Below are 20,266 nucleotides of genomic sequence, written 5' to 3'. Positions count from 1 at the left end.
AGTGAACAGCAAACCTGGTTTAAAAAAAAAGATTAAGCAAAAACTCACCACACAACACCTCTCCCCTATTTGACCTAAATATTGGGTGTATATACAGTCATGGCCAAACGTTTTGAGAATGACACAAATATACATTTTCACAAAGTATGCTGCCTCAGTTTGTATTATGGCAATTTGCATATACTCCAGAATGTTATGAAGAGTGATCAGATGAATTGCAGTTAATTGCAAATTCCCTCTTTGCATGCCAATGAACTGAATCCCCCCAAAAACATTTCCACTGCATTTCAGCCCTGCCACAAAAGGGCCAGCTGACCATCATGTCAGTGATTCTCTTGTTAGCTTCTTGTTAGCGGGATCATTTTCGTCAGTAACCGCTGAATAGCATAGCGCCACAGTCAAATAATATTACAAAAAAATATTCATAGTCATGAAATCACAAGTGCAATATTGCAAAACACAATTTAGCCTTTTGTTAATCCACCTGTCCTCTCAGATTTTGAAATGATGCTTTACAGCGAAAGCAATCCAAGCATTTGTGTAAGTTTATCGATAGCATAACATAACATTATGTACACTAAGCATTTAGTAGCTAGGTCACGAAAATCAGAAAAGCAATCAAATTAATCGTTTACCTTTGATCTTCGGATGTTTTCACTCACGAGACTCCCAGTTACACAACAAATGTTTCTTTTGTTCCATAAAGATTATTTTTATACCCAAAATACCTCAGTTTGTTTGTTATGTTCAGAAATCGACAGGAAAGAGCGGTCACGACAACGCAGACGTATATTCCAAATAATATCCATAATGTCCACAGAAACATATCAAACGTTTTTTATAATCCATCCTCAGGTTGTTTTTAAAATATATATTTGACAATATATCAACCGGGTGTGTAGGTTTTTCAAAAACACCGGGAGAAACAATGGTCACTTTACTCTGTAGCGCAAAACTCACTCTGAGAGCCCCCACCTATCCACTTACGCAATGTGATCTTTCACGCTCATTTTTCAAAATAAAAGCCTAAAAATATGTCTAAAGACTGTTGACATCTTAGGGAAGTCATAGAAAAAGGCATCTGGTTGATATCCCTTTAAATGGAGGATAGGCATGCATAGGAACAGAGAGGTTTCAAAATAAGAGGCACTTCCTGATTGGATTTTCCTCAGGTTTTCGCCAGCAAGATCAGTTCTGTTATATTCACAGACAATATTTTTACAGTTTTGGAAACTTTAGAGTGTTTTCTATCCTAATCTGACAATTATATGCATATTCTAGTTTCTGGGGCTGACAAATAGGCAGTTTCAAATGGGTACGTTTTTTAGCCAAAAACTAAAATACTGCCCCCTACACGCAAAAGGTTAACACAGGTGTGAGTGTTGACGAGGACAAGGCTGGAGATCACTCTGTCATGCTGATTGAGTTCTAATAACAGATTGGAAGCTTAAAAAGGAGGGTAGTGCTTGGAATCATTGGTCTTCCTCTGTCAACCATGGTTACCTGCAAGGAAGCACGTGCCATCATCATTGCTTTGCACAAAAAGGGCTTCACAGGCAAGGATATTGGATCATCAAGAACTTCAAGGAGAGCAGTTCAATTGTTGTGAAGAAGGCTTCAGGGCGCACAAGAAAGTCCAGCAAGCATCAGGACCGTCTCCTAAAGTTGATTCAGCTGCGGGATCGGGGAACCACCAGTACAGAGCTTGCTCAGGAATGGCAGCAGGCAGGTGTGAGTGCATCTGCATGCACAGTGAGGCAAATACTTTTGGAGGATGGTCTGGTGTCAAGAAGGGCAGCAAAGAAGCCACTTCTCTCCAGGAAAAACATCAGGGACAGACTGATATTCTGCAAAAGGTACAGGGATTGGACTTCTGAGGACTGGGGTAAAGTCATTTTCTCTGATGAATCCCCTTTCCGATTGTTTGTGGCATCCAGAAAAAAAGCTTGTCCGGGGAAGACAAGGTGAGCGCTACCATCAGTCCTGTGTCATGCCAACAGTAAAGCATCCTGAGATCATTCATGTGTGGGTTGCTTCTCAGACAAGGGAGTGGGCTCACTCACAATTTTGCCTAAGAACACATCCATGAATAAAGAATGGTACCAACACATCCTCCGAGAGCAACTTCTCCCAACCATCCAGGAACAGTTTGGTGACGAACAATGCCTTTTCCAGCATGATGGAGCACCTTGCCATAAGGAAAAAGTGATAACTAAGTTGTTCAGGGAACAAAACATCAATATTTTGGGTCCATGGCCAGGAAACTCTCCAGACCTTAATCCCATTGAGAACTTGTGGTCAATCCTCAAGAGGTGGGTGGACAAACAAAACCCCACAAATTCTGACAAACTCCAATCATTGATTATGCAAGAATGGGCTGCCATCAGTCAGGATGTGGCCCAGAAGTTAATTGACAGCATGCCAGGGCGAATTGCAGAGGTCTTGAAAAGAAGGGTCAACACTGCAAATACAGTATTGACTCTTTCCATCATCTTCATGTAATTGTCAATAAAAGCCTTTGACACTTATGAAATGCTTGTAATTATACTTCAGTATTCCATAGTAACATCTGACAAAAAATATCTAAAGACACTGAAGCAGCAAACTTTGTGGAAATTAATATTTGTGTAATTCTCAAAACTTTTGGCCACGACTGTACTGATATGTAGGCTGTGTATGACATTGTAAATATATGTTGTTCTGTCCATGAGCTGTTCTTGTCTATTAATGTTCTGTGTCATGTTTTGTGTGGACCCCAGAGGAAGAGTAGCTGCTGCTATCGCAACAGCTAATGGGGATCCTAATCGAATCAAAACCAAGTGTGTATACATGTGTATATCTAAATGGATAGCGTGATGTGTGTGTGTGCGCGTGTGTGTGATTGCTGAGAAAATGTCTGTTATTTTTGCAGGTTTTAAAACAACTAATTGACCGACGTCGGTTCAATTGTTTGAATTCCATCTCCTTCAATTATTTTCCTTTTAGCTCAATGCGCAGATTGCGTAGTTTCTCTAAAAATAAATCAGATCAAGCCCAAACTGTGTGATCTAGTATGGAGTTTTAGTGTTTGAGAGCTCAAAATTGACATAGTTAAGTGCCAAAAACATTGTAATTAACTACGATGGCCATAATCTGTTGTGTGCCGGTATGTTTCTTTTACACCTGCAACGTTAGGTTAGTAGCGGGCAGACACGGAGAGAAGAGAAGAATGCTCAATGGAGAGGGATAGAAAGCAGTTGCTTCGCGAGGTATCTGTACCTGAAAATACATGATCTAAGTGATTGATAGTTTGTATTCAGCAGTCATAAAAATATGCCTTATTTCCTTTGAAGAACTACTAAAATAGTGATTTTGTCAGACAGCATAGACAGCAGCTCTATAGAGATGAGATGTTGACTTGGAATGAAATAATAAAGTCATCAAAAAACAAAACAAATGTAATATACACAACAACTGAAATACTGAGTTAAAGTAATGTGAATAAATGATGGTTAATAAATCATAGACAGTAATGGACAGTCACTACCATCATGGGACTTGTATTAATTGTTTTATTCAGTGTTGTTACAGCATCCAACCTACATAATGCATAGTGCATTTAATGTAAAAAATTTTTTATTCTAAACCAAAATCCATTATATTTTTAAAAAAGAATTTAAATTAAACTGAACCGACCACTAAAAGCATGAATCGTTCAGCACTAGTGTGTGTCTGTGTGTGTGTGTGCGAGTGTGTGTAACTCAGCCACTGTTACCTAGGAGAAACGTGTGTTTGTACTATTCACTCAGTATACACTGTGTGGACAAAACATTAGGAACACCTGCTCTTTCCATGACAGACTGACCAGGTGAATCCTAGTGAAAGCTATGATCCCTTATTGATGTCACCTGTTAAATCCACCAATCAGTGTAAATGAAGGTAAGGAGACAGGTTAAAGAATGATTTTTAAGCATTAAGACAACTGAGACATGGATTGTGTATGTGTGCCATTCAGAGGGTGAATGGACAAGACAAAATATTTAATTGCCTTGTAATGGGGTATGGTAGTATGTGCCAGGCACACCAGTTTGAATGTTCCAAGAACTGCAACGCTGCTGAGTTTTTCATGCTCAACAGTTTCCCGTGTGTATCAAGGATGGTCCTCCACCCAAAGGACATCCAGCCAACTTGACACAACTGTGGGAAGCATTGGAGTCCACATCGGCCAGCATCGACACCTTATAGAGTCCATGCCCTGATGATCAAATCAGGTGTTCTTAATGTTTTATTACACTCAGTGTATCATCTGTGTGATTGGTTCTCACAACTACACAGCACATACTGTATATGATTGGATGCTGCTGTGTGAGAGAGAGAGAGAGAGAGAGAGAGAGAGAGAGAGAGAGAGAGAGAGAGAGAGAGCCGGACAGACAACGGGAGAGAGCAAGAGAGACACAGAAAGACGCAGAGGGAGACATAGAGCCAGAAAGAGACAGAGCAAGAGAGACAGAGAAAGAGAGAGAGATGAAAATAGACAGTCACGACTCTTCATTCAGCCTCAGATGCTGCTCTGTTGCTTTGATGTGCACACACACACACACACACACACCACAAAATCTCCTTCCTCTGATGACCTCACAGGATTAACAGAGTGCTACTTGCAATGCACAGTGTACACACACACACACACACACACACACACACAGACGTGGTTACCTCTCACTCAAATATAACCTCAAAGTTCTCTCTCTGAACCTCTCTTTCTCACTTTTATTTTTCTCTCTCTTTCTGTTCTTTTCTCATTAGTCATCGCAGCATTACTTCACAGCAGGAGCCCTGTGTGTGTGTGTGTGTGTGTGTGTGTGTGTGTGTGTGTGTGTGTGTGTGTGTGTGTGTGTGTGTGTGTGTGTGTGTGTGTGTGCGCAGGGGCGAACTGTGACTACAGGACGTAGGCCTTCAGAGGGACCATAACTCTTCCAATACGTTGTATCAAACCCCAACATCTAGAATATAACAGAAAACATAACATCTCTTAAAGCGCCCGACATTATATCCTCTGTAGTCAGACCATTGTAGTTCTAGTGAAGGAGGAGCAGTGGTTTATGATGGCATTATGAATGAATCAAACAGGCCTGGCCGCGCTTCGGGCTGCTACACATACAGAGACAGAACCGGCATGGACACGACAGGAGAGCCAAAACATAGCCACGGCTGATAGACAGGAGACAGCTGTCACAGCATCAAATAGTGTTAGAAAAAGCAGGCCATTCCCTCCAGTAGGCCCCATGAAATCACACCAATACAAAAGCACAACCATTTCATGTCCAAAAGGAAATCAACAAACCAGCTATTACTTCCCATTGCAAAAAAAAATATTTTATCACATTCATCACACTAACCAGTGATCTAAAGTTTAAATGTAACAATGTTTCACAGTCATTATATTGCCAGCTGCAATAAAGAAAAACAGTGCCCTTCACCAGATAATGCTCATTGTAAACAGTTTAAAAGTTCATCTTGAAAAGGGTGATGCTAACAAATTAGCAACAACATTTCTCCTTGAAGTTGATAACAGCTTCTGCAGCCGTTGTCGCCATCGTCACACGAATACAACACACGCTAACTAACGTTGTCACATGCTACAACACACGCTAACTAACGTTGTCACACAACTACAACACAAGCTAACTAACGTTGTCACATGCTACAACACAGGCTAACTAACGTTGTCACATGCTACAACACAGGCTAACTAACGTTGTCACATGCTACAACACAGGCTAACTAACGTTGTCACATGCTACAACACAGGCTAACTAACGTTGTCACATGCTACAACACAGGCTAACTAACGTTGTCACATGCTACAACACAGGCTAACTAACATTGTCACATTCTACAACACAGGCTAGCTAATGTTATGGAAAGGGAAGGGAAAGGGGGATACCTAGTCAGTTGTACAACTGACTGCGTTCAACTGTGTCTTCCAAATTTAACCGGACCCCATTACTAGCGTCAGCGTGGGAAAACTACTGCTTGCGGACTGATTATTTTCTCTTGCGCTCTCTTCTTCTTTCAAGGTTTCATGGCAGACTACAATCTATTAGTGTATTGCTGCCACATACTGTATTGGCTGTTATTGTATCAGCCTTCTATTCTGTATTATGAATGAATTACCTCTTGCTCTCTCAGTAGTGATGACTAGGCCAGGGATGGGTAACTGGTGGCCCGAGGGCCCCCTTTTTGTAGGCCCGCGTACCAAAGTAAAAAATGTTTAAAAAAATAATGTTTTTTTATATAATTTAATTTATTTAGGAACTCAGTCGTGGGCCCAATTTACTGTTGAGAGTTAGAATAAAAGAATACACAAGGTGCATTGTTTATTTTAAATCACTCAATTAGTGAACATTTAAAGTTTGGTCCACTACTGTTACATTAAACTACTATCAATTTTGTTTTGGGGGGGGGTAAGTTAGTCTAGGGGCCAGCTATCTAAACTTCTTGTAAGCATGGTTGAATTACCGACCGGGGTGGGACCCATCGATCATCAGTTATCATTTTAACAACTACACATTTTTCTCTCTGCCCCATGGCAAAATTTGTAGAATTGCATGAAATTAGTTATAAAATTGAAACTTGCTTTAAAACTGCAACATTTTCTCTCCAACCCATGGCAAAATGTGCAGATTATTTTTGTAAATGTTTGCTGTCATGAGGGGGCTGCTAAAATGTTTTCCTTGCAAGGTGGGGGGGGTGCAGACCCATGAACCACTGTGGCCCCTCATGATGATCAAGTCAAAACCCATGAACCACTGTGGCCCCTCATGATGATCAAGTCAAAACCCATGAACCACTGTGGCCCCTCATGATGATCAAGTCAAAACCCATGAACCACTGTGGCCCCTCATGATGATCAAGTCAAAATGTGATTGGTTCATTCCACTGTCACTCCAAATTTCTGCTCTAATACAGTTGAATGGCAAAGGCCTTCTGTCCAGCTTCTGAAGGCCTAGCCAATGGCTGGCTGAGCTAACTAGATTTTTCTACCCTGATTTTATATATTTTTTTCTATTCAGTATCAACCCTTCTCTTTCCAACTCAACATGAAGAGATGAAATCAGAAAATTATGACAATTATTGTAAAGATGAAATAGAAATGAAAATTAAATGTAATAAATAAATGTATACCTTTATATCCTTAGGCCTAGAAGGCCCTGCCGGTTCCCACTGTGTGTGTGTGTGTGTGTGTGTGTGTGTGTGTGTGTGTGTGTGTGTGTGTGTGTGTGTGTGTGTGTGTGTGTGTGTGTGTGTGTGTGTGTGTGTGTGTGTGTGTGTGTGTGTGTGTGTGTGTGAATGCCTGCATGTGTAATTGCAGAACTGAGTCAATGAGAGAGAAGGGGAGAGACAGAAATGGAGAGAAAGAGAAAGCGATAAGGAGAAAGAGGGAGAGAGTGTGATAAAGAGAGAGAGAGGGAGAGAGAAAGAGAGAGAGAGAGACCACATGACTAACAACATTCGACACTTTATGGAACACAAAGCCTTCACTATTTCATCTTGGAATATCCAAGGCTTGAGGTCATCTGCCTTTGTCCTAAAGAGCAGGAACCTGGACTTCACCAAAGAAATCAGAAATACAGACATTGTCATTCTACAAGAAACATGGTATAGAGGAGATGGACCCACTGGTTTCCCTCTAGGTTACAGAGGGCTGGTAGTCCCATTCACGAAACGAGCAGGTGTGAAACAGGGAAGAGACTCAGGGGGTATGCTAATTTGGTATAATGCAAACTCACTCTATTAAATAAATCAAAACAGGAACATTTTACATTTGGTTAGAATTATATATATTTTGTCTCAACAAAGAAAAATGTCCTCCTGTGTGCTACCCACTAGAATCCCCATTGGGACTCCTATGTACACTTATAGCTCATCTCTTGGCAGTAGTACTGTGGACTACTTTATCACTGACCTCAACCCAGAGTCTGTCAGTGTTCACAGTCAGCCCACTGACACCCCGATCAGATCACAGCAAAATCACAGTATACTTTTTTATTTAAAAAAATATATATTTCACCAGGTAGGCTAGTTGAGAACAAGTTCTCATTTGCAACTGCGACCTGTCCAAGATAAAGCATAGCAATTCGACACATACAACAACACAGAGTTACACATGGAATAAACAAAACATAGTCAATATTACAGTAGAACAGAAGAAAACAGAAAGTCTATATACAGTGAGTGCAAATGAGGTAAGATAAGGGAGTTAAGGCAATAAATAGGCCATGTGTTACGGTTTTCTTCCGTCGAAGGAGAGTCGGACCAAAATGCAGCGTGGTTAATTCGATACATCTTTAATGAAGACGAAACACGAACAATACACGAACAATAAACGTAACGTGAAAACCGAAACAGCCTAAACTGGTGCAAACTAACACAGAGACAGGAACAATCACCCACGAAACACTCAAAGAATATGGCTGCCTAAATATGGTTCCCAATCAGAGACAACGAGAATCACCTGCCTCTGATTGAGAACCGCCTCAGGCAACCATAGACTTTGCTAGAACACCCCACTAAGCCACAATCCCAAAACCTACGAAAAACCCCAATACACAAACACACCACAAAATAAACCCATGTCACACCCTGGCATGACCAAATAAATAAAGAAAACACAAAATACTAAGACCAGGGCGTGACAGAACCTCCCCCCCAAGGTGCGGACTCCCGGCCGAACACTAAACCCATAGGGGAGGGTCCGGGTGGGCGTCTGTCCACGGTGGCGGCTCCGGCTCGGGACGTGGACCCTACTCCAACCAAGTCTTAGTCCCCCTGTAACGCGTCCTTTGATTGGCGACCCTCGCCGCCGACCTTGGCCTAATAACCCTCACCAAGGACCCCACTGGACTGAGGGGCAGCTCGGGACTGAGGTAGAAGCTCGGGACTGAGGGGAAGCTCGGGACTGAGGGGAAGGTCGGGACTGAGGGGAAGCTCGGGACTGAGGGGAAGCTCGGGACTGAGGGGAAGCTCGGCACTGAGGGAAAGTTCAGCACTGAGGGGAAGCTCTGCACTGAGGGGAAGCTCGGCACTGAGGGGAAGCTCAGCACTGAGAGGAAGCCCAGTACTGAGAGGAAGACCAGTACTGAGAGGAAGCCCAGTACTGAGAGAAAGCTCAGGCAGGTAGTTGGCTCTGGCAGATCCTGGCTAGCTGGTGGTTCTGGCAGATCCTGACTGACTGGCGGTTCCGGCAGATCCTGGTTGACTGGCGGATCCTGGCTGAATGGCGGATCCTGGCTGAATGGTGGATCCTGGCTGAATGGCGGATCTGGAAGATCCTGGCTGACAGGCGGATCCTGGCTGACTGGCGGATCTGGAAGATCCTGGCTGACTGGCGGCTCTAGCTGCTCTGGCTGCTCCATGCAGACTGGCAGCTCTGGCTACTCCATGCCAGACTGGCAGCTCTGGCTGCTCCATGCAGACTGGCAGCTCTGGCTGCTTCATGCAGACTGGCTGCTCCATGCAGACTGGCAGCTCTGGCTACTCCATGCAGACTGGCAGCTCTGGCTGCTCCATGCAGACTGGCATCTCTGGCTGCGCTGAACAGGCAGGAGACTCCGGCAGCGCTGGAGAGGAGGAAGGCTCTGGCAGCGCTAAACAGGCGGGAGACTCCGGCAGCGCTGGAGAGGAGGAAGGCTCTGATAGCGCTAGACAGGCGGGAGACTCCGGCAGCGCTAAACAAGCGGGAGACTACGACAGCGCTGGAGAGGAGAAAGGCTCTGGCAGCGCTGAACAGGTGAGGCGCACTGAAGGCCTGGTGCGTGGTGCTGGAACTGGTGGTACTGGGCCGAGGACACGCACAGGAAGCCTGGTGCGGGGAGCTGCCACCGGAGGACTGGTGTGTGAAGGTGGCACAGGATGGACCAGACTGTGAAGGTGTACTGGAGAGCCTGAGAGCAGGGCTGGCACAGGCCGTGTAAGGCTAGGTAGGTACACAGGAGGCCTAGTGCGTGAGGCTGGCACAATCTTCACCAGCCGACTAACACGCACCTCAGGACGAGTATGGAGCGCTGACCCAGGTGCCATCAAATCCCCGACATGCTCCGTCGGGCGAATATCGTACCTAAAGCACCAACCTAACAACTCCCTCATAACTCTCTCCTCCACTTTCCCCATTAACTCCTTCACAGTCTCTGCTTCACTCACCTCCAACACCGGCTCTGGTTCTGGTCTCCTCCTTGGCTCCTCACGATAAACAGGGGGAGTTGGCTCAGGTCTGAACGCTGACTCTGCCACACTCTCCCTGAGCCCCCCCCAATAAATTTTTGGGGCTGACTCTCGGGCTTCCATCCGCATTGCCGTGCTGCCTCTTCATACCAGCGCCTTTCCGCTTTCGCCGCCTCCAGTTCTTTGGGGCGGCGATATTCTCCAGGCTGTGTCCAGGGTCCCTTTCCGTCCAATATCTCCTCCCACGTCCAGAAGTCCTGTGATCGCTGCTCCTCACGATAAACAGGGGGAGTTGGCTCAGGTTTGAATCCTGACTCTGCCACACTCTCCCTGAGTGGGGCTGACTCTTGGGCTTCCTTCTGCGCCGCCGTGCTTTTCTCTTCAACTCCATTCTCCTATAGCCCTCCTCGCACTGCTCCAGCGAATCCCAGGCGGGCTCCGGCACTCTCTCTGGGTCGACCGCCCACCTGTCTATCTCCTCCCAAGTAGTATAGTCCATACTCTTGCTGTCCATAACGTCCTCCCCATGTCCATTCCTCTTTTCGCTGCTGTTGCTGTCGCTGCTGAGCAGTTGGAGGCCATGGAAGGAGAGTTGTATGGCATTGAAGCTCATCTGGAGGTTAGTTAACACAGTGTCCATAGAGGGGCCGGAAGTATACAGAATGGGTTCGTCTGCGTAGAGGTGTACCAGAGAATCACCAGCAGCAAGAGCAACATCATTGATGTATACAGAGAAGAGAGTCGGCCCGAGGATTGAACCCTGTGGCACCCCCATAGAGACAGCCACAGGTCCGGTCAACTGTCCCTCCGATTTGACACACTGAACTCTATCAGAGAAGTAGTTGGTAAACCAGGCGAGGCAATCATTTGAGAAACCAAGACTGTCGATTCTGCCAATAAGAATGTGGTGATTGACAGAGTCGAAAGCCTTGGCCAGGTCGATGAATACGGCTGCACAGTAATGTCTCTTATCAATGGCGGTTATGATGTCGTTTAGGACTTTGAGCGTGGCTGAGGTGCACCCATGACCAGCTCTGAAACCAGATTGCATAGCGGAGAAGGTACGGTGGAATTCGAAATGGTTGGTAATCTGTTTGTTGGCTTTCTAAGACCTTAGAAAGACAGGTTAGGATAGATATAGGTCTGTAGCAGTTTGGGTCTAGAGTGTCTCCCCCTTTGAAGAGGGGGATGACCGCGGCAGCTTTCCAATCTTTGGGAATCTCAGACAATATGAAAGAGAGGTTGAACAGGCTAGTTATAGGAGTTGCCACAATTTTGGCAGATAATTTTAGAAAGAAAGGGTCCAGATTGTCTAGCCCGGCTGATTTGTAGGGGTCCAGATTTTGCAGCTCTTTCAGAACATCAGCTGACTGGATTTGGGAGAAGGAGAAATGGTGGGGGTTTGGGCGAGTTGCTGTGGGGGGTGCAGTGCTGTTGACCGTGGTAGGGGCAGAGAATCCCAGTGGAGAAAGAGGAACCGACCAGGCAGAGACAGCAAGGGTGGTTCGTTGCTACAGTGCCTTTCCGTTCACCTTCACACTCCTGGGCCAGACTACATACAATCATAGTGCCTACTGAATAGATGAGTCTTCAATAAAGACTTAAAGGTTGAGAACGAGTCCGTGTCTCTCACATGAGTAGGCAGACCATTCCATAAAAATGGAGCTCTATAGGAGACAGCCCTGCCTCCAGCTGTTTGCTTAGAGATTCTAGGGACAATTAGGAGGCCTGCGTCTTGTGACTGTAGCATACAGTGGGGCAAAAAAGTATTTAGTCAGCCACCAATTGTGCAAGTTCTCCCACTTAAAAAGATGAGAGAGGCCTGTAATTTTCATCATAGGTACACTTCAACTATGACAGACAAAATGAGAAAGGAAAATCCAGAAAATCACATTGTAGGATTTTTATTTATTGCAAATTATGGTGGAAAATAAGTATTTGGTTAATAACAAAAGTTTATCTCAATACTTTGTTATATACCCTTTGTTGGCAATGACAGAGGTCAAACGTTTTCTTTAAGTCTTCAAAAGGTTTTCACACACTGTTGCTGGTATTTTGGCCCATTCCTCCATGCAGATCTCCTCTAGAGCAGTGATGTTTTGGGGCTGTTGCTGGGCAACACGGACTTTCAACTCTCTCCAAAGATTTTCTATGGGGTTGAGATCTGGAGACTGGCTAGGCCACTCCAGGACCTTGAAATGCTTCTTACGAAGCCATTCCTTCATTGCCCGGGCGGTGTGTTTGGGATCATTGTCATGCTGAAAGACCCAGCCACGTTTCATCTTCAATGCCCTTGCTGATGGGAGGTTTTCACTCAAAATCTCACGATACATGGCCCCATTCATTCTTTCCTTTACACGGATCAGTCGTCCTGGTCCCTTTGCAGAAAAACAGCCCCAAAGCATGATGAGCCCCAGATTGAGGGAGATTATCAGTGGTCTTGTATGTCTTCCATTTCCTAATAATTGCTCCCACAGTTGATTTCTTCAAACCAAGCCGCTTATATGCAGATTCAGTCTACCCAGCCTGGTGCAGGTCTACAATTTTGATCTGGTGTCCTTTGACAGCTCTTTGGTCTTGGCCATAGTGGAGTTTGGAGTGTGACTGTTTGAGGTTGTGGACAGGTGTCTTTTATACTGAAAACAAGTTCAAACAGGTGCTATTAATACAGGTAATGAGTGGAGGACAGAGGAGCCTCTTAAAGAAGAAGTTACAGGTCTGTGAGAGCCAGAAATCTTGCTTGTTTGTATGTGTAGGTATGTACGGCAGGACCAAATCGGAAAGATAGGTAGGAGCAAGCCCATGTAATGCTTTGTAGGTTAGCAGTAAAACCTTGAAATCAGCCCTTGCGTTAACAGGAAGCCAGTGTAGGAAGGCTAGCACTGGAGTAATATGATCACATTTTTTGGTTCCAGTCAAGATCCTAGCAGCCGTGTTTAGCACTAACTTAAGTTTTGTAGTGTAGTGTAGTGGTGTAGTGTGGGGTGGTGACACCAAGAGAGAGCGAGAGTGACACAGAGGGAAGTCTCTGAGCATAATAGGGACATTTATCATGCACTAAAGAATATGAACACACACACACACACAGTTTACTGTTTCCGTTCACTCTCTGGGTCTGTGTGAACTTACATTCTCCTGAGTCATCTCTGTTTTGTTGTTTTCAGTCTACTTCTCCCATGAATAAGACATAACGCTTGTGTTCTTTCCTTATTGGTATGCTGATGTTTCTCTCTCTCACCACAAACGTCTTCACCCCCCATCTCTCTTTCTACCCTTCGCCTCCTGCTGGACATGACCTGTAAGATCCCAGTGAGACAGCAGACACATCGTTTTTGATGTTGTTGTTATGTGTCTCAATAAAGAATTTGAATAGTTGCACGTTGATCGTTCACTAATGAAAGCAGACAGACTCTATTACTGCATCAGTTTTACTGTCTCTCTTTCTCTGCTTCCTCCAAGAGTCCCAAAAACATTAGAGCTCATCTGCCTAGTTTTACAATCATGTGCTGAGATGAGCTGGGCTGAGTAGGAATTTACAGTGTGTGTTTTAAGTGCCTAACCGTCGCTAATTACCAATCAAATAACCGTTAAATCGAAATATCTTTCATGTGCTCGCAACCTGAAAATGTTTCCCTTCACCAAGCTATTTATCCAGGAGCTCTGCCAGGAGTGTGTGTTTTATATTCATTATTGCATGATAAATGTCCCTGTTATGCTCAGAGAGACTCTCTCTCTATCTTGCTGTCACACACACTTAAATGTAGACTTCGCTATACCTCTTCCTCTTCCTCTGAAGGTTCAGGGGTTTCTGTCTCTGTAACTAACTTCAGACAGGAGCAATTATACTCACTAACCCCCATCTTCTTTTCTCTCTCTCTCTCTCTCTCTCTCTCTCTCTCTCTCTCTCGTCCCCCTCTCTCTCTCATCCCCCTCTCGCTCTCTTCCCCCTCTCTCTCTTCCCCCCTCTCTCTTTCCCTCTCTCTCTTCGCCTCTCGCTCTCTCCCGCTCTCTCTTTTCCCCCTCTCCCTCTCTGTCTTTCTCTCTCTTCCCCCTCTATATTACGCTCTCTCTCCCCCCTCTCTCCCCCTCTCTCTTTCTTCCCCCTCTCTTTTTCCGCTCTCTATCTCTCTTCCCCCTATCTCTCTCTCCCTCTCTCTCTTCCCCCCTCTTAGTCACAGTGGTGAGGTATTCTGCCACTGTGTACTCTCTGTTTAGGGACAAATAGCATTTCACTTTGCTCTGTTTTTTGGTCAATTCTTTCCGATGTGTCAACTAATTATCTTTTTGTTTTCTTATGATTTGGTTGGGTCTAATTGTGTGGCTGTCCTGGGGATCTGTGGGGTCTGTTTGTGTTTGTGAACAGTGCACCGCAACCAGCTTGCTTTAGGGGACTCTTTTCTAGGTTAATCTCTCTGTAGGTGATGGCTTTTTTATGAAAGGTTTGGTGGTTGTGGAATTTATTTGGTGTTTTATGTACACAGAGGATGTTTTTGCAGAATTCTGCATTCCAAGAGTATGCAAAGCTGTCATCAAGGCAAAGGGTGGCTTATTTGAGGAAGAATAATTTGATTTGTTTAACACTATTTTGGTTACTATTGTACATGATTCCATATGTGTTATTTCATAGTTTTGATGTCTTCACTATTATTCTACATGGTAGAAAATAGTAAAAATAAAGAAAAAACCCTTGAATGAGTAGGTATGTCCAAACTTTTGACTGGTACTGTATGTGTTGAACAGGTTGGGGTTCAAGCTGCATCCCTCATGCCAAATTGAGTCAAAATATTCAAAATATTCAAAATATTGGGGAAGATGCCAGAACTGAGGATGACGTTAAAGAGTTTAAGTATAGCCAATTGGAATTTGTGGTCTGTATATTTTATCATTTAATTTAGGATACCATCCAACACTACATGCCTTTTTGGGTTGGAGAGTTTGTATTTTGTCCTGTAGTTCATTCAATGTAATTGGAGAATCCAGTGGGTTCTGGTAGTCTTTAAAAGCGGATTCTAAGATTTGTAAAGGATCATGTATATGTTTTTGCTGTTTGTTCTTTGTTATAGAGCCAAAAAGGAAGGAGAAGTGGTTTATCCATACATCTCCGTTTTGGATAGATAACTCTTCCTGTTGTTTTTTGTTTAGTGTGTTCAAATTTTCTGCAGTTCCTTTGGCTTTGATGCCTCGTGATTGAGTATTACTCTGTTTAAGTAGACTGTGATTTTGCTGTGATCTGATCGGGGTGTCAGTGGGCTGACTGTGAACTCTCTGAGAGACTCTGGGTTGAAGTCAGTGATAAAGTAATCCACAGTACTACTGCCAAGGGATGATCTGTATGTGTACCTACCATAAGAGTCTCCTTGAAGCCTACCATTGACTAGGGGCAGACCCAGTGTGCGACGGAGCTGCAGGAGTTGTGACCCGTTTTTGTTGGTTATTTTGTCATAGTTGTGTCTCGGGGGGCATATGGGGAAGGGAATGCTGTCACCTCCAGGTAGGCCCCCTGTGTGCTGAGAGTGTCAGGTTCTTGTCCAGTTCTGTGTGAGTCTGTGTGTGAGTGCCTGTGTGAGTGTCTGTGTGAGTGCCTGTAAGAGTCTGTTTGTGAGGGCCTGTGTGAGTGCCTGTGTGACTGCCTGTGTGAGTGCGAGTGCGTGCCAGTGTGTGTGAGCTTGAATTATTGGAATGGATTTTGTATCCTTAACAAATTACAGGCAGCCACGTCAAAATGATTACACCTGTGTGTGTGCTATGCGTGCCTAAACACACATGCTATAGCAGATGGTGATCAGATTAAATCTTCATAGCGTCAGCAGCGTGATGTACAGAGGCACACTGCCCAGAGATGGTCAACCACACACACATACACACACACAGGCTGGAGAGCTACAGTGGCAAGAAAAAGTATGTGAACCCTTTGTAATTACCTGGATTTCTGCATAAATTTGACATAAAATGTGATCTGATCTTCATCTAAGTCACAACAACAAACACACACAGTACTTATACTAATAACACAGTCATTATTGTATTTTTATTGTCTATATTGAACACATACAGTGGCTTGCGAAAGTATTCACCCCCCTTGGCATTTTTCTTATTTTGTTTTCTTTACAACCTGGAATTAAAATGGATTTTTGGGGGGTTTGTATCATTTGATTTACACAACATGCCTACCACTTTGAAGATGCAAAATATTTTTGGGGTGAAACAAACCAGAAATAAGACCAAAAAAAATGGAAAACGTGAGCGTACATAACTATTCACCCCCTCCAAGTCAATACTTTGTAGAGCCACCTTTTGCAGCAATTACAGATGCAAGTCTCTTGGGGTATGTGTCAATTAAATTGGCACATCTAGCCACTGGGATCTTTACCCATTCTTCAAGGCAAAACTGCTCCAGCTCCTTCAAGTTGGATGGATTCCTCTGGTGTACAGCGATCTTTAAGTCATACCACAGATTCTCAATTGGATTGAGGTCTGGGCTTTGACTAGGCCATTCCAAGACATTTAAATGTTACCCCTTAAACCACTCGAGTGTTGCTTTAGCAGTATGCTTAGGTTCATTGTCGTGCTGGAAGGTGAACCTCCGTCCCAGTCTCAAATCTCTGGAAGACTGAAACAGGTTTCCCTCAAGAATTTCTCTGTATTTAGCACCATCCTTCATTCCTTCAATTCTGACCAGGTTCCCAGTCCCTGCCGATGAAAAACATGCTGCCATCACCATGCATCAATGTGGGGATGGTTTTCTCGGGGTGATGAGGGGTGTTGGTTTTGCGCCAGACATAGTGTTTTTCTTGATAGCCAAAAAACTCAATTTTAGTCTCATCTGACCAGAGTACCTTCTTCCATATGTTTGGGGAGTCCCTCACATGCCTTTTAGTAAACACCAAACTTGTTGGTTTATTTTTTTTCTTTAAGCAATGGCTTTTTTTCTGGCCAGTCTTCTCGTAAAGCCCAGCTCTGTGGAGTGTACTGCTTAAAGTGGTCCTATGGACTGATACTCCAATCTCCGCTGTGGAGCTTTGCAGCTCCTTCAGGGTTTTGGTCTCTTTGTTGCCTCTCTAATTAATGCCCTCCTTACCTGGTCTGTGAGTTTAGGTGGGGCGGACGTTTCTTGGCAGCTTTGTTGTGGTGCCATATTCTTTCAATGTCTTTATAATGGATTTAATGGTGCTCCGTGGGATGTTCAAAGTTTCTGATATTGTTTTATAACCCAACCCTGATCTGTGCTTCTCCACAACTTTGTCCCTGACCTGTTTGGAGAGCTCCTTGGTCTTCATGTTGCCGCTTGTTTGGTGGTGCCCTTTGCTTAGTGGTGTTGCAGACTCTGGGGCCTTTCAGAACATGTGTATATATACTGAGATCATGTGACAGATCATGTGACACTTAGATTGCACACAGGTGGACTTTATTTAACTAATCATGTGACTTCTGAATATAATTGGTTGCACCAGATCTTATTTAGCGGTTTCATAGCAAAGAGGGTGGATACACACTGTATGCACGCACCACTATTCTGTTTTTGTTTTTTGTTTTTAACACGTTGTTTTTTTCTTCTTCATCAATTTGGACTGTTTTGTCCATTACATGAAATCCAAATAAAAATCTATTTAAATGACAGGTTGTAATGCAACAAAACAGGGAAAAAGCCAAGGGGGTGAATACTTTTGCAAGGCACTGTAATATAAACATTCACAGTGTAGATTGGGAAAAGAATGTGAACACATACACATGAGTTCTCCAAAAGCTCATTGGAGTCAGGAGTCAACTAACCTGGAGTTGAGATTGGAGATTTTGGTTAGAGCTGCCCCCCAAAATTTGAGTTTGCTATTCACAAGAAGCATTGCCTGATGTGAACTATGCCTCGAACAAAAGAGATGTCAGAAAATATTAAGAATTGTTGCCTTGCATAAAGCTGGAAAGGGTTACAAAAGTATCTCTGAAAGTCAGTCTACGGCAAGACTAATTGTCTATAAATGGTGAAATTTCAGCACTGTTGCTACTCTACCTAGGAGTGGCCATCCTGCAAAGATGACTGCGAGAGCACAGCGCAGAATGCTCAATGAGGTTAAGAAGAATCCTAGAGTCAGCCAAATACTTACAGAAATCTCTGGAAGATGCTAACATTTCTGTTGATGAGTCTACAGTACATAAAACACTAAACAAGAATGGTGTCCATGGGAGGACACCATGGAAGAAATCACTGCTGTCCAAATTAAGTTTGCAAAAGAGCACCTGGATGTTCCACAGCATTACTGGCAAAATATTCTGTGTACAGATGAAACTAAAGTTGTGTCGTTTGGAAGGAACACACAGCACTATGTGTGGAGAAAGAAAGGCACAGCACACCAACATCAATCCCTCATCCCAACTGTAAAGTATGGTGACGGGATCATCTTGGTTTGGGTCTGCTTTGCTGCCTCAGGGCCTGGACAGCTTGCTATCATCGACGGAAAAATGTATTCCCAAGTTTATCAAGGTATTTTGCAGGAGAATGTTAGGCTCTCTGTCCGCCACTTGAAGCTCAACAGAAGTTGGGTGATGCAACTGGACAACGACCCAAAACACAGAAGTAAATCAACAACAGAATGACTTGGACAGAAGAAAATACGCCTTCTTGGGTGGCCCAGTCAGAGTCCTGACCTCAACCTGATTGAGATGCTGTGAAATGACCTCAAGAGAGCGGTTCACACCAGACACCCCAAGAATATTGTGGAACTGAAACAGTTTTGTAAAGAGGAATGGTCCAAAATTCCTCCTGACCGTTGTGCAGGTCTGATCCGCAACTACAGAAAATGTTTGGTTGAGGTTATTGATGCCAAAGGAGGGTCAACCTGTTATTAAATCCAAGGGTTCACATACTTTTCCAACCTGCACTGTGAGCGTTGACACGGTTTGTTCAATAAAGACATGAACAAATATAATTGTTTGTTAGTTATTAGTTTAAGCAGACTGTGTTTATTGTTGTGATTTAGATGAAGATCAGATAAAAAGCTATGACCAATTTATGCAGAAATCCAAGTTTTTCGAAAGGGTCCATATACTTTTTCTTCCCAATGTACATATTTACTGCTCATCTATCTGTATCTATAACCACTAGTTTTGACTGCCGCTTCTTGATGTAGTCAGTGATCTAGACGTGTGTGTGTGTGTGTGTGTACATTATCTCTGTCTCCTGGTTAAAAGCTGCTCCACTCAGTTCACTAAAAGTTCACACAGACAGATAAATGGAGAGAGAGAGATGGGTAGGGGTAGAGAGAGATGGGGAAAGAGAGATGGGTAGAGAGATATGGGTGGAGGTAGAGAGAGATGGGGTAGAGCGAGATGGGTAGAGGTAGAGAGAGATGGGTGGAGGTAGAGAGATGGGGTAGAGAGAGATGGGTGGAGGTAGAGAGAGGGGTAGAGAGAGAGGTAGAGAGAGATGGGTGGAGGTAGAGAGAGGGTAGAGAGAGATGGGTGGAGGTAGAGAGAGATGGAGATGGAGGTAGAGAGAGATGGGGGTAGAGAGAGATGGGTAGAGGAGAGAGATGGAGTGGGGAGGTAGAGAGAGATGGGGGTAGAGAGAGATGGGTGGAGGTAGAGAGAGATGGGGTAGAGAGAGATGGGTAGAGGTAGAGAGAGATGGGGGGTAGAGAGAGATGGGTAGAGGTAGAGAGAGATGGGGGTAGAGAGAGATGGGTAGAGGTAGAGAGAGATGGGGGTAGAGAGAGATCGGTAGAGAGAGATGGAGATGGGTAAAGAGAGATGGGGAAGGGTATAGAGAGGGAGGGGTAGAGAGGGATGGGGAAAGGTAGAGAGGGAGGGGTAGAGAGAAGGAGGGGTAGAGAGGGAGGGTATATAGAGGGAGGGGTAGAGAGGGGGAGGGGTAGAGAGGGAGGGTATAGAGAGGGAGGGTATAGAGAGGGAGGGGTAGAGAGGGAGGGGTAGAGAGGGAGGGTATATAGAGGGAGGGGGGGAGGGGAGGGGAGGGGAGAGAGGGAGGGAGGGAATAGAGAGGGAGGGGTAGAGAGAGGGAGGGAGACAGGGAGGGAAATGAGGAGGGAAAGAGCAACACCCACACACACTC

General features: G+C 44.4%; 1 protein-coding gene across 15 annotated transcripts in view; it reads left to right on the top strand.

Annotated features, from left to right (window-relative positions):
* Nucleotides 1–20,266, top strand: part of LOC112224679 (peripheral plasma membrane protein CASK-like) — a 219,969-nt gene that overhangs the window by 56,781 nt on the left and 142,922 nt on the right. The gene's annotated exons all lie outside the window — the stretch shown is intronic.

This window comes from Oncorhynchus tshawytscha, linkage group LG03 (assembly GCF_018296145.1).
Source record: "Oncorhynchus tshawytscha isolate Ot180627B linkage group LG03, Otsh_v2.0, whole genome shotgun sequence".
Taxonomy (NCBI): Eukaryota; Metazoa; Chordata; class Actinopteri; order Salmoniformes; family Salmonidae; genus Oncorhynchus; species Oncorhynchus tshawytscha.
The sequence above is the reverse complement of the archived record's forward strand: the minus strand, read 5'-3'. Positions and strand labels throughout refer to the sequence as shown.